Below are 14,466 nucleotides of genomic sequence, written 5' to 3' on the forward strand. Positions count from 1 at the left end.
CTTTAAGAATAAACAGACCTGTTGTTAAGTCGCAGCTCTCTTCATGACTCAGCTTACTGAGAAATGCTTGGAAGCATTTTTAGTGGTTTTATCATCAAAATTTGGCATGTAAGCTGATAAGGAACTGCCCACGAACCGTGGTAGGCATTGCAGCAGGAAATGGGTGAGAATGCCACATGAAATACTGTGATCCATAATAGTCACTGTCTAAGGACTTTTCAAAGCACAAAGCAAGATCAGAGAGTTCACACCCTGTAACTAAGACCAACAGGGGAAGTTTCTCAGTGTCAATCATTCATTTAGGGGGAACGGAGAGGGGGGGGGGGGGGGGGAGGGGGGGATGACGACACTGCAAATTAGGCCCATCAGTAGCAAAATAAAAAGATAATACAATGGGAAATAACATGCCCCGAAAGGTAATGGTGAGGGAAAGAAGAATGAAACTGCTGGTCAGAGGTAGAATGGAATCTGTTTACTGATCTTTCTGATGAAAATTCTGAGTTCTTTCACAGAATATTATCAAATTATTCAAGTTTTCATTCTGAGTTATTTTTATTCTAGTCACTCCAAGTTCACTTGGAGCTTTTCACAGATGATTCTGAGTTCATTTGTATTCGTTATTTGACAACTTACAGAGATACTTTCAGGAGATGTTCATGCGAGGTCATGCTAAGTGATGGGCTTGCTTCTTTGTTCTGACTTTACATTCTTGAGGTATGTCTGCTTGCCTTCTACTTAGTCTTGAGACCTCGATTCCCGCATTCGTCCCAATATCTATTGTCACTTTGTGACAGACTCATTTTTCATTCCATGTTGAATGGTCTTTCTGTCAGTCTTTTGCATGTATTTGTCTGTGTTCCCACCATCCAATTCTCCCTTCTTTGGTCACTGCCCCTGCAGTCTAATTACTGCAGACAACAGATGCCAGATGTGTATTGGGATCTGTCAAGTGGCTGCTGTGGACTGCATCGAACCCTAGGTATCTGTTTTACCTGGAGAGCACTTATGGAGAAGTGAGGAATGAGAAATGAGTTAATGTTCTGTAAGCAGTGCAGTTAAAGCTGGAGATAAAAGATGCTGGCTGTAACCTATGGCTATGTGACACCATGCTGACTTACCTGGAAGCTGATATGTCGCACTGAGACCATACCAGCCACTCATGACTTCATGCAACTCTGATTATGTTAAATAGTGGTTAATCCCCCACCTCCCCCCCCCCCCCCCCACCTGTCTGCCCCCAATTATTATATGGCCAATTACCAAGTTAAGTTGTGTGTATGCAAATCACACCAGCCTTGAGATTTCTGTATGATGTTTCGTAAGCAATTGCAAGAAATAAAAATTTTGACCTGCTTTATGAGTTTGAGTTTATTTCACTTGCATGTCATTCCATTTTTATTTTCCTACATTTTTGGTGTCTTAATTTTACAGGTCCACATATTATTGCAAAAGGTAGATTCTTCTGCCATGCATTAATACCTTAGAACATCACAAATGAAAAGCCCCTGTACAGCATGCACCTGGCTCAGCTTCTACTGTGCTTTCTACTAACTTTCCATTTGTCCTGCTCCTCCGTTTTCTTCTTCTTCTTTGCCCTACCCTCCATATTTAGTTATTTGTGTCTCCTTTTCACTTCTCTTTCACATTTGTTTCATTATTTTTTCTTTATTGTTTAATTGTATTCACTATTTACTGTTGTTTCTTTTTTCCTGCCTTCCTCATGTTTATTTGTTGAAGGAAAACTTTGTCTCTTACATATTTGCAATTGAGTTCTAATCTACAAATACTATTTATTGTCTCTGGTATTCAGACCTGGTTCGTTGCTTGCATTTCATTTTCTGCTGAAATTTTACAATTTTCCACTTATTCCTGAGAAAGTTATACTGTTTCCATCACTTTGTCCCCTTTCACCTTACACAGATAGCTTTGGTTTTAAAAGCTACATAGTTCTCCCCTCCAAATCTGCTATTCTTTATATCTTATGTAAGTATCTGTAAGTACAATTCTCCACATTTACCTCAAAGGTCTGAAATGTGATATGAACAGCAAAAAGTGAACATACATATGTATCATCTGATAATAATAAGCTAGTTTAGTCTACTAATGTTTTGATCACTGGCTGTAATTGGGACATAATTTTTGGTAGGCTGGATGAAGAGCATAAAACACAAAATTATGCATAAGAAAGGAAGCAGGAAGTGAAATACATTAATCTTCATGGATGTCGTACTGTTGATCACAAACTGAAATGGTAACCTGAAATATACCAGTCTCTTGTTTATAATATACTGACAAGACACTATCTCAATATCTTTAAAACTGTTGGGAAAGAAAGCATAGTATAAAGGTAACTTAACAGTGCAAATGATAACACTATCTGAAAACAGTATGCCTCCAGAAGTGTTTGTAAACCATCCAATAACTCTGGTGAAATATTTTCCGAGTTTTAATACCTCTTTACCTAGCCTCAAGAATTGCATTTATCAGTGCAACAGCATCTCCTAACTTACCATGTCACCATATAAAACACTGCCAGATCATGAGAGATAAGCAAACTGTTGATTTGATAAGAATGAACACTAAGATCTGGTTTTAGTTCCAGTCCAGAGCACAGTTTTAATCTGCCATAAGGTTAACCACAGCACAGTGTGAAGATAAAAGGTGAAGATCTGTGTCCAAGCTCTAAGAACTGAATCTCCAGTAATTCACAATATGGAAGCTTCAAAACGGAATATTTCATATTCAGTGTGAGATGGCAGCATAAGGTGCTGTGATGGTTTGAGATGTGGCCATTTCAGCTTATAAGGGTTATGGTTTAAAACTTCATTGTATGAACTTGTTCTCGATCACAGAAGCTAATGGAGGCACAATAGTAAGTAATTTGTATGCTTCATGCAACTGATTCTTTCTTTCTGCTTTACAGTTGTTACTTCATGGCCTTTATCTTTTGTCCTTCGCGCGAGAGTCTTGATCCATCACTATTTGACTTTACACAAACCTGCAGCAACATGATAATGTTCTTGCTTTACTTGAGGTTATGTACACAATATTCCTGATGTCTGCTGCTTTACTACATTTAATACAGCTATTTCGCTTTTGTAGGATACAGTTATTTGTATATACCCAATGGCAGGGACCCGAAAACCTCAAATGCAAATGTAGATGCAATTTCTGCCTTAAAACATAAAAATGCAAATTTACATTATAAATGCTATTTCATAGTAAACTGTATCCAGATGAACTATTTTATTAGAGGTAGTTTGATGGAGCTTTATTTTCTACACATAAATATCAAAACAGAAACCATTTTTCAGTTACCAGTATTGTGCAACAACTGGCAAAGCCCAATTTGGATCGAGAAAGTGTATAAGAACTCATTTGCAAAATAAACAGCACATCTTTGCATGAACACAACAATGCATCAGTGTACTCTAAAAGAGTCACCTGGTCCCATGTCAAACAGTGGGTAGTTGAATGATCCCTATGAAATACATGGTGCATATGCCAATGTACTACTCAGCTGTGGGACTAAACATCTTAGAACAAAGAAGTGTGAACATTTGTCTGCTAAATAAAGGTGATATTATGAAAAATTGTGTACACTATAACGTGGCAGTTTTAAGTGCAGGGTATTTTGAACTAAGATTGCATAAGATACCAGGAGAATTTGGGCCTGAACCAACTTGTTCACAAAGCTGTCAATCTCAGCAAGCAATTTCATGGTAGACATGTCCAAATACAGGGTGTCCCACTCAAATGTCCCTGATTTCAAGGACTCAGGAGAGAAAAACCACAGTAGATATGACAATGAAAAATGTACCACATTGTAGAGCATCTCAAAGAATTTATATCCCTGCACCAGAAGTGACAAATATCATTGCCACAGTGCAGCATGGTCACATGAAGTGAAAAAGGCGACTCCACAGCAGTGCACGCAAGCAGTAGAGTGGTTTGCAGGAACAAAATCGCTGATTACTGTGCAAAAGAAATTATCGTCGTGTGCATGAATGTGATCCATCTGATGTGAAAACAGTTAAGGAATGGTATAGGACATTTCTGGCAACAGGAAATGTTCTGAAACATTCTGGCAGTGCACGATACAGAGTTTCAGAAGAGATAGTGGAGGAGATTAGACAAACGTTTCTCAGAAGCCCATGTAAGTCAATTTGTCAAGACTCTAGGAAACTTGATGTACCTCGATCAACGTTACATCGTGTAGTTCACCAGCATCTACGTATTTGTGCTTACAAAGTGCAAATTCTGAAACATCTGACACTGAACTACAAACCATGCCGCCAACAATTCGCTGTGGATATGCTTCAGCCTACTGATATGGATGCCAGCTTCCTGGAAAGATGTTTATTCTCAGATGAGGCAACCTTTCATCTACCAGGAAGGGTTAAGAGTCACAATGTTTGGATTTGGGGATCGCAAAATCCACATGTTGTCATTGAACATGTTTGTAATAGCCCTAAGCTAAACATTTGGTGCGGGCTAATGAACGACAGGACTGTTGGAGCGTTCATTCTTTGCGGAAAAAACAGTAAATGGGTCAGTGTATCTGGACATGTTGGAGCAGTTTGTGTACCCTCAGATTCAAGACTTGCAATCCAACATCATTTTTCAACAAGACGGAGCTTCACTGCATTGGTCAACGGCTGTTCGCAAGTCACTGGATAGGACATTTCCCAATTGCTGAATCGGACATGGAGGGCCCATTGCCTGGCCACCACGTTCACCTGACATTAAGCCGCTTGATTTCTTCATGTGGGGATTCATGAAGGACTGCGTGTATGCAACCAAAGTGAATGATATTCCGATGTTGCGACATCGTATCACTAATGTGATTGCAACAATAACAGAGGGTTCAAGAAATTGAATATAGATTTGATATTCTTCGTGCTACAAATGGTCACATGTAGAGGTGTATTGATGATAAATAAATAAATTCTTTTAGATGCTCTACAATGTGGTGCATTTTTAATTGTCGTATCTACTGTGGTTTTTTTCCTGGGTCTTTGGAATAAGAGAGGTTTCAGTGGGACACCCTGTACTTTTTGCACTCTGCTTTGCTTAGAGTTATGTGTGGTTAGTTATTTTCTTTTCTTATTTGTAATTGAGCACAAAGACTAATCCTGGTCCATCATGGGGTTCAAGTATGATTTTCATTACACTAGAAAGTATCAGCAATTGATGTGTCAATTCAACTTTCACAGAGACCCAGAAAATGGGTGTAGTCTGGCTGAGCTGCAAGAAAAGGCAGGGCTTTCCCCCCCCCCCCCCCCCCCCCCCGCCCCCCCCCCCCACACACACACACTGCTCAACTATTATGCTTTTAAATGTCTCATTTGTTTACACTCACAGCCACTTGCTACAATGTAGTGTCTACACTTTATTAAGCTTACCGAGAGTCTTCCTCTACAGTGCAAATATTTTTGTTTCTACTTTCATTATAAGGACCTTGTTATTGTTGTAGTGTTGTCAAGTATGAGTTGCACAGCCCATGAAAGGGCCCTACAATATGCTAAATGGGACTTCAGATTTGAAATCTGTGTTCTGCAGATTTTGCAATTATTGAACAGAATGGGAAAAGAAAGATAATGTCAAGAAACACATTAAATTAGAGAAGCACTCGGTCCACCAGCAAAGAAATGCAGCTGCTTCTCAAAAGAAACAATCATTTGCTGAAAGCTTAAATAAAGCCAAAAGAAGAAAACAAGCAAAAACTACTTATTCTCTTATTATTATTTTATCTCCAATAATATATATATATTAAAAACAAAGATTCCAAGACTTACCAAGCGGGAAAGCGCCGGTAGACAGGCACAATAAAATAACACACAAACGGTGTAAATAAAATAGAAAGAAACTTCCATATGGGAAAAATTTATTAAAACCAAAGATTCCAAGACTTACCAAGCAGGAAAGCGCCGGTAGACAGGCACAATAAAATAACACACAAACACACACACAAAATTTCGAGCTTTCGCAACCAACGGTTGCTTCTTCAGGAAAGAGGGAAGGAGAGGGAAAGACGAAAGGATGTGGGTTTTAAGGGAGAGGGTAAGGAGTCATTCCAATCCCGGGAGCGGAAAGACTTACCTTAAGGGGAAAAAAGGACAGGTGTACACTCGCGCACACACACACACACACACACACATATCCATCCATACATATACAGATACAAGCAGACATATTTACAGGCAAAGAGTTTCGGCAGAGATGTCAGTCGAGGCGGAAGTGCAGAGGCAAAGATGATGTTGAATGACAGGTGAGGTATGAGTGGCGGCAACTTGAAATTAGCGGAGATTGAGGCCTGGTGGATAACGAGAAGAGAGGATATATTGAAGGGCAAGTTCCCATCTCCGCAGTTCGGATAGGTTGGTGTTGGTGGGAAGTATCCAGATAACCCGGAGGGTGTAACACTGTGCCAAGATGTGCTGGCCGTGCACCAAGGCATGTTTAGCCACAGGGTGATCCTCATTACCAACAAACACTGTCTGCCTGTGTCCTTTCATGCGAATGGACAGTTTGTTGCTGGTCATTCCCACATAGAAAGCGTCACAGTGTAGGCAGGTCAGTTGGTGAATCACGTGGGTGCTTTCACACGTGGCTCTGCCTTTGATCGTGTATGCCTTCTAGGTTACAGGACTTAAGTAGGTGGTGGTGGGATCGTGCATAGGACAGGTTTTACACCGCAGGCAGTTACAAGGGTAGGAGCCAGATGGTAGGGAAGGTGGCTTGGGGATTTCATAGGGATGAACCAAGAGGTTACAAAGGTTAGGTGGACGGCGGAAAGACACTCTTGGTGGAGTGGGGAGGATTTAATGAAGGATGGATCTCATTTCGGGGCAGGATTTTAGGAAGTCGTATCCCTGCTGGAGAGCCACATTCAGAGCCTGATTCAGTCCCGGGAAGTATCCTGTCACAAGTGGGGCACTTTTGGGTTTCTTCTGTGAGAGGTTCTGGCTTTGAGGGGATGAGGAAGTGGCTCTGGTTATTTGCTTCTGTACCAGGTCGGGAGGGTAGTTGCGGGATGCGAAACCTGTTTTCAGGTTGTTGGTGTAATGGTTCAGGGATTCAGGACTAGAGCAGATTCGTTTGCCACGAAGGGACCGTTTGAAATGGAATGGGTGGCAGCTGTCATAATGGAGGTACTGTTGCTTGTTGGTGGGTTTGATGTAACAAAGATTCCAAGACTTACCAAGCGGGAAAGCGCCGGCAGACAGGCACATGAACAAAACACACAAACACACACACAGAATTACTAGCTTTCGCAACCGATAGTTGCTTCTTCAGGAAGGAGAGGGAAAGACGAAAGGATGTGGGTTTTAAGGGAGAGGGTAAGGAGTCATTCCAATCCCGGGAGCGGAAAGACTTCCCTTAGGGGAAAAAAAGGACAGGTGTACACTCGCGCACACACACACACACACACACACACACACACACACACACACACACACACACACACACACATATCCATCCGCACATACACAGACACAAGCAGACATATTTAAAGGCAAAGAGTAAGGGCAGAGATGTCAGTCAAGGCGGAAGTACAGAGGCAAAGAAGTTGTTGAAAGACAGGTGAGGTATGAGCGGCGGCAACTTGAAATTAGCGGAGGTTGAGGCCTGGCGGAAATCGAGAAGAGAGGATATACTGAAGGGCGAGTTCCCATCTCCGGAGTTCGGATAGGTTGGTGTTGGTGGGAAGTATCCAGATAACTCGGACGGTGTAACACTGCGCCAAGATGTGCTGGCCGTGCATCAAGGCATGTTTAGCCACAGGGTGATCCTCATTACCAACAAACACTGTCCGCATGGTATGTGAGGATGGATGTGTGTGTGTGTGTGTGTGTGTGTGTGTGTGTGTGTGTGCGCGAGTATACACCTGTCCTTTTTTTCCCCTAAGGGAAGTCTTTCCGCTCCCGGGATTGGAATGACTCCTTACCCTCTCCCTTAAAACCCACATCCTTTCGTCTTTCCCTCTCCTTCCTGAAGAAGCAACCATCGGTTGCGAAAGCTAGTAATTCTGTGTGTGTGTTTTGTTCATGTGCCTGTCTGCCGGCGCTTTCCCGCTTGGTAAGTCTTGGAATCTTTGTTTTTAATATATTTTTCCCATGTGGAAATTTCTTTATATATATATATATATATATATATATATATATATATATATATATATCCTCATTACCATATATATATATATATATATATATATATATATGTGTGTGTGTGTGTGTGTGTGTGTGTGTGAGATATCAATTTTGTCTTCCCTTACGTAGAAGGCAAACTTCTAAATTTATATGTATAAAGATTTGCAAAAGAGAAAGATACTTGTTTCAATAAAAATAGATGCTCATTATGCCAAAGACAGAGGCTTATTTTGGGCAAAATAAGTGGCAATTTGCCAAAAACGGATGCTACTTTTTAATGTCCCAACCTATAGTTTACAGAATCTCATTCCCAAGTGAAAGGATATATCATTTTTTTCTTCCAGTAACACCAGCTTTAAATGATGGCTTAAGGAATATACAAAAGGCGCCTACACATTACTTCCATAGTGACCGTGAGGACTAGATCAGATTAATTACAGCACACACAGAGACATTTAAACAGTCATTCGTCTTGGGCTGCATATGTGAGTGGAATGGGGAAAAAGGCATAATAACTGGAAATTAGGCTTTTAACATCTCATTGACACTGAGTTTTTTTAACAATGGGATAGAAGCTTGGATAAAGAATGAAACCAGCAGTGGCATTGGCGAGTGAACTTGCCTACATTTGCCTGAAGAGATTTAAGAAATACATGGAAAAACAAAATCAGGCTGGCTGGATAGGGATTTTAACCCAAATACTTCTGAAAACAGACCTGTATCTTACTTCTTTGCTCCATTCAAGCACTGTATCTTACTTCTTTGCCCCACTCAAGCACTGTATGCAGCTGTAGCATATCTGTTTTTGAAGTTTCAGCCTGTGCTTACATTTAAAAAAAAAGAAGATTGAATAACATTAATATAACATGGATAAATTGCTACTCACCACATACAGGAAGTACTGAATGGCAGACAGTTACTCTCAAAGAACATATAAAAGTGGACTAAGCTGTTGGGTCTTCCCTCGATGAAACACAGACATTGCCATTGGTTGGGAGGCTTGCGTGCCTCAGCAATACATATAGCCATACCGCAGGTGCAACCACAACAGAAGGGTATCTCTTGGGAGACCAGCAAATGTGTGGTTCCTGAAGTGGGGCAACAACTTTTCAGTAGTTACAGGGGCAACAGACCGGATGATTGACTGATCTGGCCTTGTAACATCAACCAAAAAATTCTTGCTGTGCTGGTACTCCAAACAGCTGAAAGCAAGGGGAAACTACAGCCGTGATTTTTCCTGAGGGCATGCAACTCTACTGTATGGTTAAATGATGATGGCACCCTCTTGGGTAAAACATTCTGGAGGTAAAATAGTTCCCCATTTGGATCTCCGGTTGGGGACTAATCAGAAGGATGTCTTCATTAAGAGAAACAAAACTGGCATACTATAGATTGGGGCATGGAATGTCAGATCCCTTAATTGGGCAGATAGGTTAGAAAATTAAAAAAGGAAATGGATAAGTTAAAGTTAGATGTAGTGGGAATTAGTGAAGTTCAGTGGCAGGAGGAGCATCACTTCTGGTCAGGTAAATACTGGGTTATAAATACAAAATTAAATAGGTGTAATGCAGGAGTAGGTTTAATAATGGCCAACTAGCTCTGCAGATGAGGAGGAGATTGAAGATACATATGATGAGATAAAAGAAATTATTCATATTCTTAAGGGAGCCAAAAATTTAATGGCCATGGGGGACTGGAATTCAATAGTACAAAAAGGAAGGAAGGAAAAGTAGTAGGTGAATATAGACTGGGGAAAAGGAACAAAAAAGGAAGCTGCCTGATACAATTTTGCACAGAACATAATTTAATCACACCTGGCAGTTGGTTTAAGAATCATAAGAGAATGTTGTACGCATGGACGAGACCTGGAGAAACCAGAAGGTTTTAGATTGATTATATAATGGTGAGACAGAGATTTAGGAGCCAGGTTTTAAATTGTAAGACATATCTAGGGGCAGATGAGGACTCTGACCACAATTTGTTGACTATGAACTGCAGATTAAAACTGAAGAAACTGCAAAAAGGCAGGAATTTAAGGAGATGGAACTTGCATAAACTGAAAGAACAAGAGGTTGTAGAGGGAGTATTGGGGAATGATTGCCAAGAAAAGGGGAAAGTAATACAACAGCTTTGACAGATGAAATAGTGAAGGCAGCAGAGGATCAAGTAGGAAAAAAATTAGGGCTAGCAGAAATCCTTGGGTAACACAAAGGGAGATTGAATTTGATCGATGGAAAGAGAAAATATAAAAATGCAGTAAATGATGCAGGTGAAGGGCAATACAAATGTCTAAAAAACAAAATTGACAGGAAGTGCAAAATGGCTAAACAAGAATGGCTAGAAGACAAATGTAAGGAGGTAGAAGCATGTTATCACTAGGGGTAAGGTAGATACTGCCTAAAGGAAATTAAAGAAACCTTTGGAGAAAAGACAACCACCTATATGATTATCAAGAGATCAGATGGAAAACCAGTCCTCCCTATCAGAATTACATCAACAAACATTTATTTCTTCTCCCTGAACTTTTCGTTTCCAAACTTAGCAAAACAAAGTTCCACTGCAAGTGTCAATGGCCTTTTTATGTTTGCTTTGAAATGTACTGACCACTCATGGCGTTAGTCAGTCAGTAGCAGCTGGCCAAGAAACAAGCAGGAACTGGGAAGTAACCGATATTGTGACATTTTATTAGTTCCTAACCTGGAGTGAATTATATAGTTTCCATCTGTCTGCTTTGGTAGTTTATCTTCTTGAATTTCTGTGTGTTAATTTAATACTTAATAGACATAGCTCTTGCATTTTCATTTGTATCAAAAGTAAATCGATTTTGTGACGTATTACAAGATCCTAATCAGGAGTGAATTATTTAGTGTCATCTGAATGCTTTGGCAGTTTAGTTTTTGAATCTCTATGGGTTAATCTAATTTATTAGACACAGTTTTTGTGTTCTCATCAGTGTCTATAGTAGAGTTCTGTAGCATGTTTCAGTAGTTCTTTGTTTGTCTGTGTAGTGTAGTTTTCCACAGTCTTTAGTAGGTCAGAGACTGTGATTGTTGTATGTGGGTGCGAGCTAGTTGGTGACAATGTTGTGAGCCGGCCATGGGGATCCAGTGGACGTCCAGCAAGAACCATGAGTCAGCCACTGGTCACACCAGTGGCCAGCCCCATTACTGCTCGCAGTGAGGTTGACCCCTCACCCATGGTCAACTGGGAGGTCTTCTCGGGATGTGGCAGGTGATGAAAGACTTCCCAGGGGACTGAACGTAAGACCTCGCTGATTAGTAATGACAAACAGGTTCCACATGTTGTCTGTGGCTGACACTGTCACTCAGTCAGATGCAGTCATCTGTCCTGTTTCAGAGGAAACCTCTCAGCCTACAAGATATGGGTAATCACAGAGGGGGAGATATTGGTAGTTGGGAGCTCCGATGTTAGATGGACCAGAAGAGATTCTCTCTGGTTTTGAGTGGCTGTCAGAAGTAGTAAAGACTGCCATCCTTGCTTGTGAGGTGAAAGCAGAGCTCCCCATTTTCAGTACGGTCAATAGGAACAATTGCGGATCTTTGGTATAGACCGAGTGGGGTGTGTGAATAAGAGGCATAGATGGTTCTACAACCATGTAGGCTGCAGATTTCTCAACTTGCGCCAAAACGTGGTGGGGTTTAGGGTTGCTCTAAATACGTCAAGAGTCCACTGCACGCAAGATGCAGCTACACAGGTAGCAGGGACTGTGTGTTGTGGACTGGGAAGTTTTTTTTAGGTTAGAGGTCTTCGGGGAAACACAAAAAGGGCTTCAGTCTCAAAGAGTGCAGGTCAAACACAGAAAGAACATAGATCTAGGAATCACTGGTATAATAGTTGTAAATTGTTGTAGCTGTGTTGGGAAAGTACCAGAGCTCCAAGTGCTAATAGAAAACATTGATGATCAAATCATTATAGGCTAAAGCCGAAGATAAGTTCAGCCAAAATTTTTGCAAAGGATCTAACAGTATTCGGAAAGAATAGCCTAAAAACAGTTGGCAGTGGTGAGTTTTTTGCTGTTAGAAGTAGTTTATCTTGTAGGGAAACTGAAGTAGATAGTTCCTGTGAGTTAGTATGGGTAGAGGTCAATCTTGGCAACTGGAATAAAATAATAATTGGATCCTTTCACAGACCTCCCAAATCATATGATACAACTGCTCAGAGGTTCAAAGAAAACTTGAGTCTAATTTTGTACCTGACTCATACAATTATAGTTGGTGGTGACTTCAATTTATGTTCGATATTTTGTTGAAAATATATGTTTAAATACAGAGGTATGCATTAAACAACATCTGAAACTTCGCACAGTTAGTCTGTGAGCTCACTCGAATAGTAAATGCTTGTGAAAACCCACTTGATATCAGGATTAGTGAACACACCGTTGTCATAGCGGGACTAAATACCGAAAGCTCTCAAATCCTCCAAAAAGAAACAAAAAATATACCTATTGAAGAAAGCATATAAAAATTTGCTTGACACATTCTTGAGAGACAGTCTCCACTCCTTCCAAATTAACAATGTAAGTGTAGACCAGATATGGCTTCTATTCAAAGAAATAGTATTGGCAGTAATTCAGAGATTTATACCAAATAAATTAACAAATGATGGAGCTGATCGCTTTGGTACACAAAACAGGTTAGAACATTGTTGCAGAAACAACGAAATAGCATACCAAACTGAAATGAATGCAAAATCCCCAAGATTGCCAATCTTTAACAGAAGCTCAAAGTTTAGCACAGACCATAATGTGAGATGCTTACAACAGTTTCCACAATAAAACTCTGTCTCGAAACCTGGCAAGAAATCCAAAGAGATTCTGGTCATATGTAAAGTATGCTTGCAGCAAGACACAATTAGTGTCTTTTCTGTGTGATAACAATGGAAATACTATCAATGACAGTGCTGCTAAGAAGACAAAGAAAATATTGCAGAATTAGAATCAAGAACAGCTACCAATGTGAGTAACTTAGAAGTAGATACCCTCAGAGTAGCGAAGCAACTTAAATCACTTAATAAAAGCAAGTCTTCCAGTCCAAAGTGTATACCAATCACATTCCTTTCAGAGTGTGCTGATGCAGTAGCCCCATACTTAACAATCATATACAACTGATTGCTTGACAAAAGATTTGTACCCCGAAGACTGGAAAGTTGTCCAGGTCACACCGATATTCAAAGTTGCCCAGGTCACACCGATATTCAAGAAAGGAAATAGGAGCAAGCCACTAAATTACAGGCCCATATCATTAACACCGATATGCAGCAGGAGTTTGGAACACATACTGTGTTCCAACATCATAAATTACATCAAAGAGAATGGTCTATTGACACGTAGACAACACGGATTTAGGAAAGATCGTTCTTCTGAAACACAACTAGTTCTGTACTCACATGAAGTGTTGTGTGTTATTGACAAGGGGTTTAAAATTGAATCTGTATTTCTAGATTTCCAGAAGGCTTTTAACACTGTACCTCACAATTGGATTGTGATCAAATTGCATGCTTATGGAATATCGTCTAAGTTATGCAAAAAAATTCATGATTTCCTGTCAGAGAGGTCACAGTTCACAGCAATTGATGGAAAGTCATCAAGTAAAACAGAAGTGATTTCTGGCATTACCAAAAGTAATGTTATAGGCCCTCTGTTATTCCTTACCTATATAAACAATTTAGAAGACAATCTGAGCAGCCATTTTAGGTTGTTTGCAGATGATGCTGACATTTATCGTCTAGTAAAGTCATCACAGGATCAAAACAAATTGCAAAACAATTTATAAAGCATATCAGTATGGTGCGAAAATTGGCAATTGACCCTAAATAATGAAAAGCGGGAGATCCATTAAACTTCAGTTACACAATAAATCAATCAATTCTAAAGGCTGTAAACTCAACTAAATGCCTAGGAATTACAATTAAGAACAACTTAAAGTGGAAAGAACACACTGAAAATCTTGTGGGGAAGACAAACGTAAGACTGATTTATTGGCAGAACACTTACATGATGCAACAGTTCTACTAAAGAGACTGCCTATACTATGATTGTCCATCCTCTTTTGGAGTACTGCTATGTGGTGTGGGATCCTTACCAGATAGGATTAATGGAGAACATCAAAAAAGTTCAAAGAAGAGCAGCATGTTTTGTATTACCACGAAATTGGGGGGAGAGTGCCACAGAAATGATACAGGATTTGGCGTGGACATAATTAAAACAAGGCATTTCTCATTGTGGGAAGATCTTCTCATGAAATTTCAATCACCAACTTTCTCCTCTGAATGCCAACTGACATATCGAGAAACA

General features: G+C 40.1%; 1 protein-coding gene across 4 annotated transcripts in view; it reads right to left on the reverse strand.

Annotated features, from left to right (window-relative positions):
- The window catches only part of LOC126336849 (mediator of RNA polymerase II transcription subunit 12), a 356,148-nt gene that overhangs the window by 200,071 nt on the left and 141,611 nt on the right, over window positions 1–14,466 (reverse strand). The window lies entirely within an intron of this gene.

This window comes from Schistocerca gregaria, chromosome 2, assembly GCF_023897955.1.
Source record: "Schistocerca gregaria isolate iqSchGreg1 chromosome 2, iqSchGreg1.2, whole genome shotgun sequence".
Classification (NCBI taxonomy): domain Eukaryota; kingdom Metazoa; phylum Arthropoda; class Insecta; order Orthoptera; family Acrididae; genus Schistocerca; species Schistocerca gregaria.